Source organism: Dendrobates tinctorius, unplaced genomic scaffold (genome assembly GCF_039654945.1).
Source record: "Dendrobates tinctorius isolate UK_male_01 unplaced genomic scaffold, ASM3965494v1 ptg000388l, whole genome shotgun sequence".
Classification (NCBI taxonomy): Eukaryota; Metazoa; Chordata; class Amphibia; order Anura; family Dendrobatidae; genus Dendrobates; species Dendrobates tinctorius.
In genome coordinates this window covers 3,532,387-3,554,552 of record NW_027362054.1, presented here as the reverse complement: position 1 = coordinate 3,554,552, position 22,166 = coordinate 3,532,387, and the positions used below count along the sequence as shown (strand labels likewise).

General features: G+C 45.1%; 1 protein-coding gene across 5 annotated transcripts in view; it reads left to right on the top strand.

The window, feature by feature from the left end:
* Positions 1-22,166, top strand: part of KMT2D (lysine methyltransferase 2D) — a 305,115-nt gene that overhangs the window by 14,375 nt on the left and 268,574 nt on the right. Inside the window, exon 1 of one of the 5 annotated variants that reach the window (XM_073563407.1) lies at positions 17,180-17,309. The exons of the other annotated variants lie outside the window; for them this stretch is intronic. The gene's annotated coding sequence lies outside the window, so the exon portion shown is untranslated. Of the gene's footprint in view, positions 1-17,179; positions 17,310-22,166 lie in introns of those variants that run through there. 5 annotated transcript variants of the gene reach the window in all.

Genomic DNA, 22,166 nt, shown 5'->3' with positions numbered 1-22,166 from the left:
AATTTTCTGTGTGTTTTTTTTTTTTTTTCACGTTTTCTGTTTATAAAATAACAAAAAAAAGTTTTTCATTTTTGCTTGCACTAAAGTTTGTTTTTTTAATTTGAGGAATACATGTGAATATGGTATATATAATTTGGTCCATATTTCTTTACAATTGTAGTAAAGCCATCCCTATACGTGCACATTGTTTTTAAATTGGTTTTTTTACTAATATTTTTTACTACCAATATACCGTATTAAAAATTATTGATCAATTGTCTTGTTTGGTCTTTCCTGATCTATGGATCCTTCGGTGGATTGGGCTCTCGGCTCCAGGACGGGTCGGCTCCCCGCAGGCGGCTGGCCGAGCGGGCACCGACAGAAGTGGGCGCAATCGGGGCTGCCAGGCGGGCCGAGTACCCGCAGGACAGCGCCGCCGGCTGGCGAGGTCAGCACTGGAGGCCTCCAGCGGAACGCCATAGCAGGCGGGGAGGCGGGTCCCTGCAGGCGGCGGGACCGGGGAACCGAGCGCGGTCGCGTGCAGAAGCCCGGCAGGAAGTGGAGGCGCGGCTTACCAGCGTCACGTCCGGTGACGTCAGACGCCGGTTTCAAATCCAGGGCGCGCGCGCTCCTGGACCACAGCGCTCTCCAGAGTCGCCACAGGTCGTTCTAGGCTGTGTGACTGCATTGGTCGCCTGGAGCAGGATGGAAGGCAATGCTGCAGCTGGTGGAGGGGTAGGTGCGCATAGTGCAGACCACCCTCCCCACCCATCCCCACAGCCCAGATCTGAATAGGTGCCCCTTATGTTATTAGGAAAAGGGAATCCCGGCAGAGTCCCCCTCGGGGAAGGACCCGGCAAAAGCCACCTCCAAATCGGTCAGATGTCCGGTGTGCAGAGCAAAGCTGCCAGACGCCTATAGCAAGACTCTATGCGGTCCCTGTACCTCCAGGGTCATAGGCGAGGAACAGCCATCTCTCCTTTCCGAAATGAGGTCGCTGATAAGGGAAGAGATTCAGGCCTCTACAGCCCGGCGTCAGTCCCCCAGCCCTGGGCCAAGTCGCAAGCGTCCAAGGTGGGAACCAGACCCAGTATCAGAAGCGAGCCCTAGCGAGGAATCCGATTTCTGGGACTCAGACCAGGAGGAAGAAGGCGAGATCCTGGGGGATAGACAATTTCAGAGCAGGAAGTACCTATTCAGACTGGAGGATACGGACGAGCTGGTACACACGGTCAGAAATACCATGCAGATGGAAGAAGTCCCTAAGCCACAGTCCAGACAGGACTTAATGTTTGGAGGACTGGTGTCCCGCAAACAGGTGGCGTTCCCTGTAAGCGAACACATCAAAGCAATGATCCTGGAGGAGTGGAAGGAAGCAGAGCGTCGGTTGACACTCTCCCGAGACTTTAAAAATAGACTGCCCTTCGATCCCGAGGAAACTCGGGCGTGGGAAGAAGTTCCTAAAATCGACGTCCCAGTCGCCAAGGTTACTAAGAAGACGGCTATCCCATCCGAGGACTCATCAGGTCTTCAAGACCCGATGGATAGAAAGGCGGACGTCTTGTTAAAAAGAGCATGGGAGACGTCGGTGGCCCTGATTAGAGCCAACATAGCAGCCACCTCGGTGGCCAGGTCTATGTTCCTGTGGTTGGGGCAGTTGGAGGAACACCTAACCAACAAGACCCCGAGGTCAGAGATACTAGCATCTCTTCCTCTCTTGAAATCAGCCACAACGTTCCTGTCGGATACGTCGGCGGAATCAGTAAGGTTTGCGGCCAGAAACAGCTCCCTCTCTAATGCGGCCCGGAGAGCAGTCTGGCTTAGATCCTGGTCGGGGGATAGCTTTGCTTTAGAAGGGTTATGTGCCATCCCTTTCTCGGGCCTGAGGGTGTTTGGTCCAGCCCTTGATAATATCCTTGAGTTGGTGTCCGATAAGAATAAGGGATTCCCGGAAGGAAAACCCAGGCGGCCCCAGTCCTTTCGGAGAGGCTCCTTCTGCAGAGGACAGTCGGAGTTTAGGGGTCGGGCGAGGTCTAATAGAAGCTCCTACAAAGGCTCCTTCAGCCAAAGTGGGAGGAACAGAGGTCCCCCATTTGCATCAACATCTAGATCGAGGAGACAATGACGCCATAGGCATTGGGGGGAGACTTCGCCACTTTGCAGCAAACTGGTCACGAGTCACCAACAATCAGTGGGTCCTCAGAACCATCAGGGAAGGCTACAGGATAGAGCTCTATTCTCCTCCCCCCGACAGATATATTGCCCCCACCGTCGTCCGGGAGGACTCCGCAATGTGGTCGGATCTTCAGGACATGTTAGACTCAGGGGTCATAATACCAGTTTCACCGTCAGAAAGAGGGAGAGGGCACTACTCTTCCCTGTTTGCAATCACAAAGAAATCCGGCGAGGCCCGCACCATCATAAACCTGAAGCCACTAAATACTTGGGTCAGATACAGGAGGTTCCGCATGGAATCAATCAGATCCGCAATTCCCATAATAGACAGGGACGCAGTTATGTGCACCCTAGACCTAAAAAAGGCATACTATCAGGTTCCTATCCATCCCTCATCCCAAAGCCTACTAAGGTTCGCGATCAGCTCACCAGCCCGGACCTGCCATTTCCAGTTCCAGTGTCTTCCATTCGGGTTGGCCTCAGCTCCCAGGATCTTTACGAAACTGGTGGTAGAGGTGGTGGCCTACCTGAGAGATCAGGGTATTGTGATTGTTCCGTACCTGGACGACTTCTTACTGGTGGCAAGATCCAAAGAAGCGCTCATCCGAGACAGGATCCGAACAACTACCGTAATGGAGTTCCTGGGCTGGGTGATCAACTGGGAGAAGTCGGACCTCACACCAGACACCAGAAAGGTATTCCTGGGAGTCCTCCTAGACTCAGCCGACAGAATATCCTGGCTACCCGAGCAGAAGCAGAAGTCCATTCAGGCCAGAACCAGAGGCCTTTTGAAGCGTCAATGCTCCATAAGGGAAGCAATGGAGGTCCTGGGCCTCATGACGGCCTGCGTCCGATGGGCCCAATTCCACTCGCGATTGTTACAAAGAGAAATCCTCGCGAGGTGGGACAGGAGTCAGGCGTCGCTAGACAAACCCCTTAGGCTCTCAGGACGAGTAAAGGAGTCCCTTCGCTGGTGGTTACAGTCCAGGAACCTTCAGGTGGGCGTGCATTGGACAACCTCTCCATACGTGGTAGTCACCACAGACGCAAGTGCGTGGGGATGGGGAGCCCACATAGAAGGGAAGATCTTCCAGGGGAAGTGGCCAGCAAGCATCAAGGCCAGATCCTCCAATTTCAAGGAACTCTTCGCGGTCTGGGAAGCACTGCGGAGAAACCGGTCGGTACTAAAGAGTCGTCATGTCCGCATATTATCCGACAATACAACGACAGTGGCATTCCTGAAACACCAGGGAGGAACCAGACATCAACCACTACAGGCACTGGCGGAAAAGATATTCACGTGGGCAGAACGAACAGTCCGATCCGTGACCGCGGTACATCTAGAGGGTTCCCAAAACGAAGTGGTAGACTACCTGAGCAGACAACAGATCCACCCGACAGAGTGGGAATTGAACGTAGAAATCTTCGACCAGCTTTGTCAGCGCTGGGGGACCCCCAGTATAGATCTCTTCGCAAGCCGGAAGAACTCGAAGGTTCCCAGATTCTACTCCCTAAATCCGATGGACCATCCAGAAGGTGTAGACGCCCTGAGTCAGACTTGGGGATAATCCCTCTCTTATGCGTTCCCACCACTGGCCCTCATACCGGCAGTGCTCAGGAAGATACGCGAGGACCACGCAAGAGTGATATTGATAGTTCCATACTGGCCGAGGAGAAGCTGGTTTCCCCTTCTAGGAGCCATGGCAGTAGAAGACCCAGTCGAACTGCCCCTGTGGGAGAACATCATCCACCAGGGCCCGATCCACCACCCGGACCCAGCAAGACTCCATCTATCGGCTTGGATCCTGAGAGGGACATCCTGAAGGCAAAAGGATTGTCGGAGCAGGTCATATCCACCCTACAGGCCAGCAGGAAGCCGGTGACGTCGGCAATTTATCGGAAGATATGGAAAAGATTCTGTCTGGAGGGTGGCAGGTCCGAGCTCGTGGCAGGCACCCCTGATCTCCCTAACATACTAGGGTTCCTGCAGGCAGGTTTTAATAAAGGCCTCAAGCCCAGCACTCTAAAAGTCCAGGTTTCAGCCTTGAGCGCCTTCTTCGATTACCAGTTAGCTGCACATCCCTGGGTGATAAGGTTTATAAAAGCCACACAGCGCCTGCGCCCCACGATTAGGCAGCTCACCCCGCCATGGGACCTGGGCCTGGTACTTCAGTTCCTCTGCTCGGACACTTTCGCCTTTAGTGAGAAGATAGCCATCCCTGCTCTCACTCGTAAAACGGCCTTTCTAGTAGCCATTACCACGGCCAAAAGAATAGGGGAGATCCAGGCCCTATCCACTAAGGATCCATACCTCCAGATAAGAGAGGACCGTATAATCCTAAGGTTAGACCCGGCATTTACCCCGAAGGTAGCCTCTACAAGAAATCTGAACCAGGAGGTAGTGTTACCCTCTTTCTGCGATAATCCCCGAAATGAGAAGGAGCGGCGGCTCCACTCGCTAGACATGAGGCGCGCAGTTATAGAATACCTAGAGGCCACCAATAGTTGGCGTGTCGACCCGAACCTGTTCGTCCTCTTTGTAGGTAGGAATAAAGGGAAGAAGGCCTCTAAGGCGTCCATCACGCGTTGGATTACCTCAGTAATCTCGGATGCCTACCAGGCTGAAGGCGCCAGCCCGCCAGATTCCTTAAAAGCCCACTCTACGAGGGCGGTATCGGCCTCATGGGCCGAGCGGGCGAGGGCGTCAGTTGATCAGATCTGTCGAGCGGCAACCTGGGCTAGTCTTAATACATTCTGCAAACACTACAAACTAGATGTGTTAGCTGGTCAACAAACCGCATTTGGGAGAAAAGTTCTCCAGGCAGTAATCCCACCCTGAGGAGGTGCTTTGGTACTCTCCATGGTGCTGTCAGGTGGACGTCCTGGAAAATAGGTATTAGACCTACCGGTAATGATGTTTCCAGGAGTCCATCCTGACAGCACGGGTAGTTCCCTCCCGGTTGTGTTATACTGCAATGTATTGTCATGTCATATACTGTAATATGATCGTTTCATTAAACCGTTTCTAGTATCATCCACCTTGTGGTACTTGTCAAATCACTGAGGGAAAGGGGGTGGGACATGGCCTTTTAACCTCTCGTGTGCTTTCCTGTCCCTGTAAGGAGGAGGAGGACGTCCTCCATGGTGCTGTCAGGATGGACTCCTAGAAACATCATTACCGGTAGGTCTAATACCTATTTTTAAACCAGTGGGCAAACCACTAATTTCACTGAACACTGGTGGTAGTGTATATAATAATTCTAATATATTATTCTTATCATATATTTCTATATATAAATAAGATATATCATATATAATACTATACCTGGTGTTCGTGTATTTTTTACAGATTTGTGCAGTGTACAACTGATTGTTGTCCTATGGACAGACTGTCCCACCTCAGCTGTTTGGCATTGTTGCCAAAAAGTTCGGTTTTGGTTTCATCTGACCAGAGCACCTTCTTCCACATGTTTGGTGTGTCTCCCAGGTGGCTTGTTGCAAACTTTAAATGACACTTTTTATGGATATCTTTGAGAAATGGCTTTCTTCTTGCCATTCTTCCATAAAGGCCAGATTTGTGCAGTGTAGGACTGATTGTTGTCATATGGACAGACTGTCCCACTCAGCTGCAGATCTCTGCAGTTCATCCAGAGTGATCATGGGCCTCTTGGCTGCATCTCTGATCAGTCTTCTCCTTGTTTAAGATGAAAGTTTAGAGGGACGGCTGGGTCTTGGTAGATTTGCAATGGTATGATACTCCTTCCATTTCAATATGATCACTTGCACAGGACTCCTTGGGATGTTTAAAGTTTTGGAAATCACTTTGTATCCAAATCCGGCTTTAAACATCTCCACAACAGTATCACGGACCTGCCTGCCTTGTTTTTAAATTTCCACAAAAATTTAAAATAACCAATAAATTCCGTTCAACTTCACCAAAAATGTACATTTGGTGTCTTTGTTTGAAGCATGATATGTGGGAAAAGGCTGAAAAGTTCCAGGGGGACAATTACTTTTGCAAGGCACTGTATTTCTCTCTCCTCTGATATTATCTGGCACGTCAGAGGAAAGAGAAATGGGGTCCCCCAAGCCCCCTCTGATATCTTCTTCCAGGAAGAAAATGGCGGGCGCATGTGCAGTGTGCCCGCCGGTATATTGTGATATTTTGGGAATTTTTTTTTTTATGTTGGTTAAATTTAAAACTGTTTAGATGCACATTTCTGGTTTTTGTGTGGACCTTTACACATGCCAGGGCGAGACAAATGATTTGTAGTAACATACTGCTGGGCTCCCGTGCCATGATAAAGAAACTTCTATAACCAAAAAACTTGGGCACCAGAAGCAAATTGTTAGTTGCAGTTTTGACTTGTGTGATTTTCCCAATCCTGAAACACCCAAGTATTAAGCCAAATCATGGCCGACTGACTGTAAATAGAAGTACAGTAGACTTCGTGCAAAGCCTACTTGAAATTCACCAAGTGAATGGCAGGTGGGCACGGGTTCTAATCAGTATGATGCCACTGATTTTTTTTCTTGTGTAGGAAATCCATGTGATTTTATGACAACACATGCCCTCTGTGTTTTATCTGATTTTTCTCAGACTATAATACGTGTGTATTGTATGTAGCTGCTCACATGTGTCTGTGATTTGGTTTGGATCCGCGCCTTCATTCAAATTCAAGTCTATAGGGCTGGGACAACACACGGATGGCCTCATCATGCAACTTGAGGCTAATATTACAATAAATAAGAGAAGCTTGGCAATATATATATTTTTTTCATACGTGTACATTTTTAGTGTAGCGCCTGGGGAAAAAAAAAACAGCAATTGTTTTTTTTAAGTGCAGAATCAGTTTTTCTGTAAAAAGATGGTTTAAAAAATCAAATCTGTGCCAATAAAGCAGCAAGTGAGGGGGAAAATGGATGAAAGAAACTCTGCAAGAACCAAACAAGACAATTATTTTGTAGTGTAGATATCTACAGTAGAAGCTCAGCATTTACCCTACACGTGAACACTGCACAAGGCTGGCTAATCAAGATATGAGTCTCGGACTCGGCCAGGTAAGGGGTGGTACGACCTCTTCCATTCCTGTAACCACTTTCGTGGCTCATAGAATAGGACATGTAAATCAGTTTGTGCCAGCTTGGTAGAGAAGATGTCCAGCAACAGATCCGGAGAGGTAAGTGCTAAAAAAAATTTTTGTTTTCAAAATTTTCTTTTTTGTATCATTAGTAAAAATTGCATACCATACTATAACGTGTTTCAAACTACCGTATATACTCGAGTATAAGCCGACCCGAGTATAAGCCGACCCCCCTAATTTTGCCACAAAAAACTGGGAAAACTTATTGACTCGAGTATAAGCCTAGGGTGGGAAATGCTCCATAGATTATTCCCCCATAAGAAGCTCCATAGATTATTCCCACATATACTGCCCCCATAAGAAGCTCCATAGATTGTTCCCCCATATGCTGCCCCCATTAGAAGCTCCATATTGTTCCCCCATATGCTGCCCCCATTAGAAGCTCCATATTGTTCCCCCATATGCTGCCCCCATTAGAAGCTCCATATTGTTCCCCCATATGCTGCCCCCATTAGAAGCTCCATATTGTTCCCCCATATGCTGCCCCCATTAGAAGCTCCATATTGTTCCCCCATATGCTGCCCCCATTAGAAGCTCCATATTGTTCCGCCATATGCTGCCCCCATTAGAAGCTCCATATTGTTCCCCCATATGCTGCCCCCATTAGAAGCTCCATATTGTTCCCCCATATGCTGCCCCCATTAGAAGCTCCATATTGTACCCCCATATGCTGCCCCCATTAGAAGCTCCATATTGTTCCCCCATATACTGCCCCCATTAGAAGCTCCTTAAGATTATTCCCCCATATGCTGCTGCAGCATGTAAAAATAAAAAAAATGACATACTCACCTCTCCGTCGCTGGGTGTCAGATTCTCACCTGTCCTGCGTCCATGGCTGCTCACCGCTATCTGCCACGTCATCAGTCAGTGACGTCCAGACTGCAGGGGGCGCGGCGCGCACTAATCACGTCACCGCGCCCTCTGCTGTCTCAAGTCACTGACCGATGACAGACAGCAGCAAGCAGCGATGGACACAGGACAGGTGAGTATCGCTATACTTACCCGTCCTGACGCTGTGTCTTGAGCCCCCAGCTTCTCCGCGCTCTCTCTTCCTGCCTTCAGCGGTCACGTGGTGCCGCTCATTAATATGCGCATATTCATGAGTTTTAATGAGCGGCACCACGTGACCGCTGAAGGCAGGAAGAGAGAGCACGGGGAGAAGCTGGGGGCTCAAGACACAGCGTCAGGACGGGTAAGTATGACCTGACACCACCGCCCCCCTCCCCCTCTGACCCCCCGGTGTATATGACTCGAATATAAGCCGAGAGGGGGACTTTGAGCCCAAAAAAACGGGCTGAAAATCTCGGCTTATATTCGAGTATATACGGTATTTGTTTTTAGTCAGTCTGGTGCATTCCCAGGGATATGCAGTTTTTCTATTGATACAAAAACATTTTAAAGGGGGGGGGATCACTTTAAAAAAAAAATAAAAAAAAATATATAAATAAATACCCTGTTTCCCCAAAAATAAGACACCGTCTTATATTAATTTTTGCTCTGAAAGTTGCACCATGTCTTATTTTCATGAGAAACATTCCAGTGCGCTCTACCCTTACATAAGGAACGTTCTGTAGCGTAAAACCAGTAGTCAGAGATATAGACCGTTCAGCAGAAAAGCAGACAACAAGTCAAAGTAACACACTACGGTACGGTACTGTAATTGCCTGACTCCCAAACAGGACCCAAAACATAAGGGCTCTAAAATGGCTCCCACACACTTTCTGGACACTGTACCGCTACCGTAACAATCACCCACAGCAGTTCCTTTACCGTAGCAGCCCCATCATCCTTTTGCAGCCCCAAATATTCCCATCATCCCTTTACAGTCCCCAATACAGCACCCCCATCATTCCATTACAGCCCTCATCATTCTCCAGTACAGTATTGCAGCCTCCCATCACAGTATCCCACTGCAGCCTCCCATGTGTGTACCACAGACACACACTCACACACTTTCACTTTCTTACTGGTTTCCTCCGTGGTGCTGCTTTCAGTGCTTTGGTGGCGCTGGAGCCCTGGGCCAATCAGAGCGCAGGAACAATCAGAGGCTATGGATGTCAGCTGGCCCATGGTTCCTGCGCTGTGATTGGCGCAGGGCTCATGAGCGGAGATCGGCACACGGCTCCGAGGCTGTGATTAACTCCTGCGAACAGTGCGGCTGCAGTGGCGGGCAGCGGGGACAGCGGGAGCGAAACACAACTGCATGCCCTATGCACAGAACAAGGTATGCCTTATTTTTTTTTTTTTGGGGGGGGGTGCCTTATATTAGCAAGCACAGTGCTCCCCCTAGCATGCCTTACTTTCAGGGGGGGGGGGCGCCCTATTTACGGGGAAACGGGTAGTTGTTTTTAACACTTCTCCCGTTCTGTTGCTGGACATCTTTCCCTACCAAGTTGTCTTACTCTCCTCCTGCCGACACAGGCTTTTATGTCCCTGCACTACTGGAGGACTTCAGTTTATGGGTGAGCTGCATAACCATTTTTTCTATGTGAATTCAGTTTGTACCAACTTTACAATTAAAGTTTGCGATTTAAAATGAGTAATCCCCAACAATATAAACCAGCCTTGTCAGAAGTCTGTTGTCATCACAGATTCATATTATGTTGTCTTAGAGTAAAGGGCCTGTCACACTTAGCGATATTGCTATAACTTGTGACGTTATAGCAATATTGCTAGCGATATCGCTGTGTGTGATACTTGCCTACGACCCGCTGGTTATCGCTGATCGCGCAAGAACGTCCAGGACTGTTTCTCGTCGTCAGCTTCCTGTGGAGAGACGAGCCACGAGCGTGGAGCTGGGCGGGAGGACGTCAGGATCGCCTAGTGTGACAGGTAAGTAGCGACCCCTGCAATGTCGCTGGTGAGATCTGCCTGTGTGGCAGCTCACTAGCGACCACTTAGCGATGCACCAGCGATCCTGACCGCGTCATATTGCTGGACGGGATCGCTGGTGCATCGCTAAGTGTGACACTACCTTTACTTGACCTTACTATCTATGGAATTGTACCCCACGCTGTGTGCAGGTCTGTCACCTGGGCTGTGCTCAAATACCTTTACATGGCTGGTCTGTTCCTTCATTACTGAGAAATCAGCATTTGAATTGATATATAAATGTAGCTGAGGAACCATTTGTAGCTCTATAGCCTCTTGTCACTCCAACTCTATTTGCTGCTCAGCACTGCCTCCTACTGCTTGATTGACAGTCCCTTTTGCCTTAAGTCACACAGCATGGAGACCATTTGTCAAGCAGGAGGAGGCAGCACTGGGTGGGGAATAGAGCTGGAGTGACAGAGGCTTCAGAAGTACCATAGCTCTTCAGCTTCATTTGCATATCCATTCTAACACTGATTTCTCAGTGACGGAGGAACAGCCCGCCCATGTAAAGGTATTGCTGGACTGGTCTTTGAAAGAGCTACATGGATATAAAAGGTTTTGCTGAAATCTTCCCAACAGATTCTCTGAAACAGGATAAAAAAGCCAAATGGGTGTTTAGTTACTGTTTAACAACTGTTAGGCTATGTGAAAACGTTGCGGATTCACCCACGGATTTTTCCACTTGGATTTTGCACAATCCGCAGGTCAAAAGACCTGCGGTTTACCTGCGGATTAGCCTGCGGTTTTGCTCTGCGGTTTCTCACCTCCACAATGGAGGAGATGGCAAACCGCTGCGGAATCCGCAGAAAAGAATGACATGTCAATTCTTTCTGCGGATTTGAAACCGCAGGCAAAACCACGCGGAAAACTCCGCACCGTCTGCACAGTGGTTTCAATTTTCCATAGGCTAGAATGGTACTGTACATCACCAGCAGTTCTGCTACGGATCTGCAGGGCCAAATCCGCTGCGCATCTGCAGCAGAATCCGCACCGTGTGCACATAGCCTTCAGTTGGGTAAATTATCACCGCCCTGGTAACCACTATGTAAGAAGATGGATTTGATAGAGCGTTTTGTGTGCGCTAGCAGAATAAATTATTCCCGTATAGGAGCTGAGCATTGCCAGTATAAAAGCATATAAAGTCAGGTGTTTGTCCTTTATCAGAACGTATTCGGTATTGGCTGTAGTACTGCTATATCTTGCCTGTGACATGTATAACGACACAAGACTAATAAGGAGCATAAGTGTATACTAAGATGGGGTCCCTCGTGGTGGGATCTGACAGACTCCGCTCGCCCCCCGCCCGCCTGTTTTAAAAACTGATAGCAACCGAGCCAATGTAAATGGCCTGGGTAGTTCAGATGAGCAGCGTCCTACGTGGACAGAAATGCAGTATGCAAAAATGTGTGTGTGTGTGTGGGGGGGTTTTTTTTGGGTGACACTTGTTCATAAAATGCACTCTGCCCCAAAAACATGCACATCTGTGTGGAATATGCTTGTAGCGAACTCGCAGCCAAGATTGAATGGGAAACCGAATTTAATTTTTTTTTGACTGTATTTGTAAAGCATGTGTGCTGTACAGCTCTCTGAATTGGACATATGTTTATACACCATATGGATTAAAAATTATTTATTTTTCTTCTTTCCCCTGGACATAAAGAATTAGATTACGGTGTATTTTTTCCATGTCCTAATCCTACACAGCCTGTCTCTAGAAACCTTCGTAATGGCTGTATTTAAAGCTATTGGGGGGCAAGAACCCCAATCCCTGAACTATGTGAGATGTGAAGTTTGCCATCTGTACCGAACCCCTACAGTTTGGGTACGGACATCGAACACGGACTTCACCAGGAAGTCTGTGTTAGGCTGTGTACCCACGTAGCGATTTTTAAGCGTTTCCGCTGCGTTTTTTAACGCGCGATTCTGCTGCGGAAACGCTAAAAAAAAAAAACAAAACAAAAAAACATGCATTTGTAATTAAAAACGCACATGTTGTGCCCATGGTGCGTTTTTTACCGCTGCGGAATTGCTTAGTGGTAGAAAACGCAGCATGTTCATTAATTTTGCGGAATCGCCCGCGATTCCGCATACCATCAATTGTATAAGCAAAAACGCGTGGGAAAACGCATGCAAAAACGCTTGACAATCGCGTCAAACGCGTGTCAAAATGCGCATGCGATTTCCCTGGCAAGGGCATGCGTTTCTGCTCAGGAAAAAATCGCTTGAAAATCGCTACGTGGGCACACATAGCCTTACTGTTCGGGTTCGGCTGCCCGAACACCGGGTGTTTGTTGTGCTGTCGTGTGCATGGTAGTGCGGCAAACACCGCTTCTGATCACTGGTAACCTCATGCACATGACAGCATGGGAAACACTGGATATTTGGGCCCCACATTCAAGGGAATTGGGTTTGGGTCTGGGTACTGTTCTGATACCCAAACCCCAACTTTTTTGCAACTGTTTGGCCAAACCCGACCATCCAGGTCTCCGCCCATCTCTAGTTGTGATATAGCAGCAGCACCTAGTGAGCTTTGGTGTCGCTGCCATAGTCACCGTATAGCTGTGTTCACTCTGCCACGCAGATCACAACTTTGTCTCCTCTTTCCTTCTTTTATCTGCTTCCTTTGAAAATTGCATTTCTTCTTGCTTTTTTTTTTTTTCCCCTTAAAATCAATGGTGTTAAATCTCATGGAATCACTATATGAGACAATATGGAAAACCGATTTCATTCTTGGCTGTTATTCCCAACACTGAACATAACACCTGTCTAATAGGATAGGTGATAACGTTCTGATCAGTGGGGGTCCCACTTGAATGAGCTTCCAGCAACATGTCTGTATTCATGGTTTATGGCCCCGCCAGAGAGCCCATTGGTGCTGGACCGTCACTTAAGATAAATTCAGAAATGCATTAAAGCTATATTATGCTCTTCCCCCAAGAAGGTTAGTGTAAGAAAACATCCCTTTATTACAATGTGCTGTACAAGTGAATATTGTTCATGGCCTGCCTTATTTTATGCACTAGTTGTTACATTGAGCTCTGATGTCACCATTTTGGATATGTAGGTAGAAACTAAAAGATTGATAAAGCGCACTTCGGGTCTGTCTTTTTTACATTGACAGTTTTTACTTTTTAAATATGTATTTTTCAGCCAGGAATATTTTTTTTTTTTTTTTTTTTGTGGTTCCTCACAATATTTGCTTTGATTCATATCCTTACTTGGAATATATCTGTCTGTGGCTTTATTACCTGGTTGGTTTTGAGCACAGTATTCGGATTAGATGCACATATTGGGGGCATCACACTGCACATCTGGAACATGATGTCATATATATGCCAGGTGGTGTTCTGTGCCTTGTGTTGGCTACTGGAATGATCTAACGCTGCACTTCAGGGGCCGGTCTTGTTCGCCTTCATATTGGGCTGTTGTGTTTAAAAGTTTGAAAATAAATACTGTTCCCAAAGTAGCTGTTCATTTAAAACAAACTATCCATCTAAGTTACTCATCGGTGGCGGTTTGATCACTGGGACCCGCAGTGATTGGTAAAAGGGAGAACTTTTATCCCCACCCGAGTGGAGTGGCAGTGTGAATACGCAACTTTATCCGATAGCCTTTTAGAGGATGAATGGAGCTTTGGTCAGGCGTCCAACCTGCAACCCTATCTTGTAAAAGTTCCCCGTCAGGGATAAAACTTCCCCAGTTTGCTGGTCAGTGCGTGTCCCAGCGGTGGGACACCCACCAATCCGCAACCTATCTCCCATCTTGTGGATGGGTGATACCTTGTTTTGACTGGACATCCTCCTTTAAGTGGACTTTCCAGTTTTGTGTTATTGATGACCTTCTCAAACAATAGGTCATCAATGTCTTATCGGTGTAGGTCCGAGACCCCCACAAGTCGCGAGTTTTCTGCTCTGGCTGGCTGAAAACTGCAGAGCCAGAACAGCATAGCTGTGTCCACGGTCTTATTGAAGTGAATGCAGTGTGAGCTGAAACTGCTTATTATAGGTGGGGTTGTCGGACTCCCATCTATCTGATATTGATGACCTGTCCAAATGCTAGGTGATTAATATGTTACGCCTTGACAACCCATTTAAATGCCATTTTACAGTTGTACATGGAGAATTAATCTCTAATATTGAAGTGTTTTGCAGATACATTGCTTTAATTGTAGCTGTGACCACAATTCTGCCAGTCACTACTAGAAAACTGAGCTCAGGAAAGGAGAGTTGACGGTGACAAGGCGACAGGGATCTTCCTTTTGGAAAAAGAAAATGTGGGACCTACATCTTTTTTTGCCATTTTGTTCCTACATGGGAACACCCTTCACTTTTTAGGATGTATGTGCATCAATCAAATGACGAGCGGCAATTCAATAGTTTGTTGGTCACCTCTTATGCCCCCCCAAAAATCAGTTTTGTTTTTTTTTTTGACACCTTCACTCATAAAATTGACATCTGCCTGTCCTTTTAGCGGAGGGAAGATGCGCTTTGCATGAACAATCGCAGTTACGGAAAAGATACAATAATTGTACTTGTAACTGCAAGTCTCTGTTAGACTTTGGGATTGTTCTAAAAAGTCTTCATTTGTACAGATATGATACAGAATATAAGAGGATTTGATGAGGGTTTAGGTGCAAATTCTGCAACTATAAATTTAATATGAAACCATGATGTGTGAACTTGGTGCACTGAGCCTTCTAGTGTGGAAAGTTGCACAGCGCACTTGCTGACTGCAAACAGCGATATGCATCTCCTACAGATATATCATTATATATGTCCCTGCATGAAAATTTTATTTTTCTGGATATCTTGGTCAAATATGTGACTCTAAATTAATGTTGAACGTTTTCGGGCACCAGGCGTAAAATCAAAGCCCTTACTATTAAGGTGTGCCAAATGCGTTAAGAGGCCTGGACTTCTCGCACCCTTAGGCATTTTTATGTCCAAAAAAATCTCAGATTTCACCTACAATTTACATACGTTCTATATTATACTTATTTTGTTGATCAAGGCCTTTTTGCAAATTGCCTCATACTTTTAGGAAAACTGCAACAATGTCATAGGTTTTTGCTTTTTTTTTTGCAAGCCAATGCTCCTTTTGCTGCATTTTGCAACTTCTTGATACCAGAGAAATGGAGGCCTCTGCTTGCATCATTGGAGAGCCAGTAGTAGAGCTACGGTGCCGCTGGTCCAAACTGTCAATTGAGCAGAAATAAGGGAGTGGTGCCAAAGAATAGACAAGCAAACATTATACGTTATACTCTCATAAGGAAAGATTGGTGCGTGTATGTAGAGTAACTTGGCTTGGATTGTCTTTGTTCTGTCAGTTGATGCCACTTTTGGAATAAAAACTTGTTACATTTTAGGCTATGTATGCACCTTGGGTATTTGCTTGCAGAAATTTCTGCAAGGTTTCTGCATCTCTTGGCAACAAAAACCGCTGAGACAAAAATGCGAATTTTGGTGTGTTTTTGCCTCTGTTTTGCATGTGTTTTTGTACAGCAATGAAGGCTTTTTTGAGTTACATAAAGATATTAAAGGTTTGTGATGTAATTTCTTGGTTCAACACCACCTTTTTTTTCATTCTGATGCAGTAGAAGTAGGGTAATGGGATTAGGGCTTGGTGTCAGCAGCTGTCATTGACACCAAGCCCTAGGCTTAGTAATGGAAAGGTGTCAGCCACCCCCCCCCCCTCATGCCTATGTAGAAGAGTTAGCAGAATGAACCTACATAGGCTGTAACCAAACAGCAACTCTTAATTTAAGAAAAAAAAATTTGCCTGGTCTCCTGCGTAATTTTTAGAACCAGCAGAGGGAAAGCGGAGCTCTGATAATCTGGAAAGGAGCCAATAGCCATAAAGGTTCCCAGGCTATTAAGATTAGCTCACAGCTGTCAGCTTAGCCTTTACTAGCTAGTTTACAAGAGGATCCCAGAAATAAATTGACATGGGGGTCCCCCTATAAAATCTAACCGGCAAAGGCTAGGCAGACACCTGCGGACTGATATTAATAGACTAGGAGGGGACCATGGATATTGGCCCCCCTCCCAGACTAAAAATATCAGCTCTCAGCCGCCTCAGAAGAGGCACATCTGTAAGATGCTACAAATCTGGCGCTTAGCGGTGGCAAGTGCGGTGATGGTTGTGGGGGTTAATGTCACCATTGTATTGTCAGGTGACATCAACCCTCGAGGTTAGTAATGGAGAGGCGTCTATAAGACTCCCCCCATTACTAACCCCATAGTAATAATATAAAAACAGACACCCAGAATAAAATCCTTTATTTGAAATAATGACACTCCTTTATTGAATCTAATTTAAACCATACTCAAACGCCTAATCGACTAATGCCGTCTCCTGCAGCAAAAATAAAATCACAATATTCCTCACCTGTTTGCAGAAAAGGTAATCCAGAATGTCCTAAGATGATCCTGATGACTTTGAGAGCAGTTGCTGATGTGACTGCTCTCAAAGACAGCTGGCGATTCAATGACAGGAGATAATCGATTTAGCAGTGTATCGCTGAGCTGCCGTGAGAGAGTTCACCGGAGTTCATCAGTTGATCAGCTCCAGTGCTCTCACTTATGGCATCACCGCTGTGTGAGAAAGTGCTGCTGTAAGTGAGGGCATCGGAGCTTATCAGCTGATGAACTCCGGTGAACTCTCGCAGCAGCTCAGTGATACACTGACAATAGGTAATCACTCCTGCAGTGTATTGCTGGCGGCCAGTTAGAGCAGTCACATTTCCCGATGTGACTGGTCTACAAGTGAGATCGCCCTGGGACACTTGGGATTACGTGGACTACAACGGACAGATGAGTATGTTTTACCATTTTTTTTTTTTTTTTCTAGACGAGGGCTTTGGGGATTTGGTGTTAGGTGAGTAATATATATTTTATTTTGTTTATTTTTTTTTTTTTTATTTGAATATGTATGCAGTTATTTTACATTGTTTTTTTTTTTCTTTTTTCTTCCCCTTTAGTGTGAGCACAGGTGCTGGCTGGCAAGACTACATCTCCCATCAGCGACTCCTGCCATCGCTGTTATCAGTGACAACAGATGCAGGCTGATGGGAGGAAGTAAGTCTTTTACCACAGGTCAGAGCTGTGGGGGTCACGCTGACATCTGATGCTACCGCCGGTAAGAACCACTGCATTGGTAAAAACTCAACAAAACCGCAAACATTTTTTATACCTGTGTTTTTGCTGCGGATTTGACTGACTCAATTGGAAGTCAATATGTGGAAAATGCTAAAAATATTAGCAAAGAATTGACATGCTGCGCTGCAGAAAATAAACGCACTGCAAATACTTTAAGGAAGTTTACTGATCATGTGCGCAACACTTCAGGATTGCGGTAGCTTGCATAAGGATTCTATAGCATTGTTGGCCCATTTCCGCGCTGAATAACGCACCAAACAAAGCACCGTGTGCACATAGCCATACTTTAAACTTCTTGGTTTCACCCTGTCATATGTGTAAAGACTTGGGACCAGTTGATATAAAACTTCGACATTTTCTCAAAATATTGCGCTTTTTAGGTTCTATGGTCCAGATTAATCAAGACCTGCGTCATTCACTTTGTCGGAGCTAGATGATAACGGCGGGAGAACCCCATCTGTTGCAAAACTTTAGTGCAGCCTTATGTTGCACCAAAACTTTGTGACGTTACAAAGCGTTATACGCCAGAACGCTGGCATCAGTTTTTCTGAATAGGACCCTGCGTGTTTAACTTTTTTAAAAGTTGCTAAGTTATATTTCAATTTGCCATATTTCAACAAAAGACAAGTCCTTTCTGAAGGGTGAAAGGTCTTCAGCAACACTGCAGTAATGCTATGTAATCTGTGGAAGAACTTTTGTGTGAATGTTCTGCAGCAACACCACAGGGAAGATGTTAGTATAGCATGTCGGCCTTTGAAATGACTAAACAGTGGGCAGCTTCAGGCTGGTGAATGCCTACTGATGAGCGATCCCTAAGGACTCCACGTTCTAGGACTGAACTTTGAGATTACAGGATCCCATAACTCTTCACTCACCCAGCCCTGCTGTGTCCTTCACCAAGCTGCTACCAAATAGTCCATTCTCTATTGACCCAGCTCTCCAAGATATTTTGACTGAATGACATAGGTGTCTTCTGTTAATTTGATGTTAGTGTCTTTAATTGTCATATGTGCATAGACACGGCCCCCTGAGGAAGCCCTTTGTGTGCGAAACGTGTAGGGGCATTGGTGGGACCCCCGGTACTATTACTATGGGTAAGGAAAGGAAAAAAACTTTTTATGACATGTGTTGATGGTTGAATAATAAGTGCTCAGGAGTAGTATACAGGGTTAATTGACTAGCCACTGGGCTTTGTGATGGTGTATACAGGGATTCCCCCCTATAAAAGAGGCTACATGCATATGTTAAGATGGAATTTGGGGATATTCCCTTTCTTTTAACCCGTTCCTGTTTGCTAATATTCACCCGATCACGATAATACATGTAGACTCTTTACTGGGTGTTCTGACCATGTTGTCTTCCACCATGTACTGACTCATATTTTGTACTTACTGATATTTTAATTAATGGTTTAATAAAATATTCATACTTTTATGCACAAGATGGCTTTTTGTGTGTATTTCATATTTGATTATGCAGCATTAACCTTTTGGGCATTTTTTGAACTCAATTATATCGCTGTTGTGTGCTTTAATACTGAGTTGCCCCTTTTTCTTTGGACTTAAGTCTGATATTTGATCTATTATAGGCATGATACCTTGTATTCAATTCTACTTTTTAAATGGTCCATTCTCTATTGACCCAGCTCTCCAAGATATTTTGACTGAATGGCATAGGTGTCTTCTGTTAATTTGATGTTGGTGTCTTTAGTTGTCATATGTGCATGGTAATTCATTATATTCCACAACATTTAGAGTAAAGGGGTTGCATCTAGTTCTTGACCCAGACAACGAGCAGTGATCTGCCATTGTGATGTCTGTAACCGGTTAGCAAGTTAAGGAATATGTGCCACTTGCAGGCTCTATGCTTTAGAGCTTGCAAGCGCTGCACTGAAGCTGGCAGGAGTCAGCCATTCTCGGTCCCCTGGTGTTTCTCCCATACTTTAGAGACAAAGTTGACTACTAGCAGCCTGGTAAAAAGCTCTGTATACCAGGGTCTCGACCATAGACTTTAATGTGTTTTTGGGTGAATTTTGTGCGCATTCGTTTTTTTTGAGACCGGTCGGACGTACAAAAAATGCAACAAGATGCATTTTGTGCGCCCGGGTGCACACTACAAAAAAAATGCATGCCCTTTTAATCGCGTACAAATGCATGACTATGCGCACCCATGTAAAGTATAGGAAAAAAAACGCATGCGCAAAAAACCCAAGTGTGAAACCAGCCTTACTTATATAGCACCATTCATAATTTAAAAAGAGAAAACACAGTAGTTTGTCAAAAAATGGCTTCACCCAACCACTAACCATGAGTGGAGAAAGTTTTGTCGTTATCATTCATATTCTCTGAAAAAAGGCCAAGAAAGCAAAAATTCTGTCGGGGTATGTAAACTTTTGAGCACAATGATATAATGAAAGAGATTGCATCCTTGGGTGCATTTTTTTTTTCCCCCTTTCTGCACCTTTCCCCCAAAAAGGCATTGAATGGAAAAGCAGATCTAATACTAATGCATCTGTATACTTCAACAGGTGTGTTTTATATAAAAAAGATCAAAGCAGAACATGTTACATTTAAAAAACAAAACAAAAAAAGCCTGGTGACCATGTGCATTATTGCTTTACACGGACATATTAGTATTTAAAGAAACTGATGGAATATACAGGGTGGTCCAAAAGTAGGTGGACAGTATGTGTTATAGGGTTATGATGGTGATTTTGGACAACTTGTGCAAAAATGTTTGTCGAAGCGCAAGAGGCAGACTTCAAAGCTGTGCAAATTGTGATGGAAACAGTTTGAGCACCTGCGCTGAAAATATTTAAGGGCTTTTGTATTATTCCGAATAAAATTTGTCCATGTTATGCTTGTGTTAGTAAATAAAATTTTATATATGAATCAAAATAAATGGTATTTTCTGTCCACCTACTTTTGGACCACCCTGTAGATTACAATCCCATGTCCACTATGTGTATGTGCTCCTGCGGATCACCGGCGGACATTGATATGCTGTGCTAGTTTATGAGCCGCAGCATGTCAATTTCTCAACAGAAGTTTCCACAATAGAATGTATTGGATACGGTGAATCTGCACAGTTCAGTGACCACATGCGGATTTACCTGAGTGACTAGAACACAGCATTTTGGGCTCAGCATATTTTCGCCGCTATTTCTTGATCATTGGAACATACCCAAAGAGGCATGATTCACGTTCCCACTTTGTTGCAAATGTCAGCTGGATGTAGTTGACAGAGACCTTCTGAAAATGAGATGTAACAAATGCAGGATTTAAGCACCATTGCTTATCTGTCCAGCTTTCTTATTTAAGCCCTTAGCGAACGCCAATCCATTTTTTTTAAAAACGGTGATCGAGAATAAGTGAATAGCGCAGTTTGGCTACCCCAATGCCAGGGCTGTGGAGTCGGTAAGCCACAGTTGCGACTCCGACTCCTGGATTTTATCCGACTCCTTCATAAATGGCCAATTCATAACAACAAATTTACTGTTGTAAAATATTAGACATCGTGCTTATTCAGTTTCTCACCATCATATAAGTAATCAGACCACTTAGAGCAAAAACTACATTTATTAGAATACAATTAGAATATAGCAAATAACTTTTATAAACTTTTCTAAACTGTAAGTAAATATGCAATAAACACTTTTATGCAGTTAATAAGAAGAAATCTATAAATTTGTCCTCAGAAAAAGTATTGCCTCTGTCAGATCCTCCTTCATGGATGTCCTCAAATCTGATCTAATTATTTTGAGAGCAGAGAACAACCTCTCTACACTAACTTGTGTTGGTGGCAAAGCAGTAACCACTCGGGCAATATCTCTGACAATGTCAGGATACAGAGGAATCGCTTGTTGCACTGTTATTTTTGATGAACGGTCAAATTTCTCAATTTCTTTTAGTGCACATGAAAAATTCTGCGGAAATGTACTGGCTGTGTTCCTTGATGGGGATGACTCTTCTTCTATGCGGGAACGCTTTGCACGGTCCTTGTGATCCAAATATTTTTCGAAATTAAATTCTTCATCAGTTGATGATGAGGGTGAAGATGTGGCAGGATGACCAAATTCTTCTTGTTCCTCCTGACTGTTCTGCAACCCTTTCATCCTTACTGCTATTTCAAACAGAGCTTCTTTTCCTTTAATTAGCTGTTGATCATCTAGAAGAATCCGATGCATTGGGTCTACATAAACAGCTGCCAAAAGAATGTTATTTTGTAATAGTAGCTCCTCTCTCCGTTTCATTGATGTAGCAATGCCACTTGCAATTAACCCTCCTCTTTGGGACAGGCGAAACATCAGGTTCTTCCACTCCTTTAAGAAAATACCTGGAGTTAAGTCCTCTGCTTGTAATTTTTTAGTCACTGTAAATGGATGCTCTAGCAATTTTTCCAGCTCAGTCACCTGATTCCACTGACTTTCATTTAGCGTCAGTTGAGGGTTAGCCATGTCTACAAGAAAGGTTTTCAGTTCAACCAAGCGCTGAATCATTAAGTAAGTACTGCCCCATTGTGTGGCTTGATCAATAATTGCCCCTTTTCCAGCACGTCTCTTCAAAATTGAGTCAACTTTAGGGGTTCTGGCAACAGTAGCCAATTTTCTCACCTTGCCAATCAGTGCAGCAGCATGTCCTTCTTGCAGACTGTCTCTTATAGCCAGCTGTAACGTATGCACAACACAGCGCATGTGATGAATGAAAGAACATATTGACACAGTTACAACAAGATCATCTAAACTATCATGTTGCTGTTCATCTGAAGCAACTTCAGTTTGCTCCTCAGTTACAATACTGTGTTCCTCTATTTCAAACATTTCTGTGTCTGTGGACCC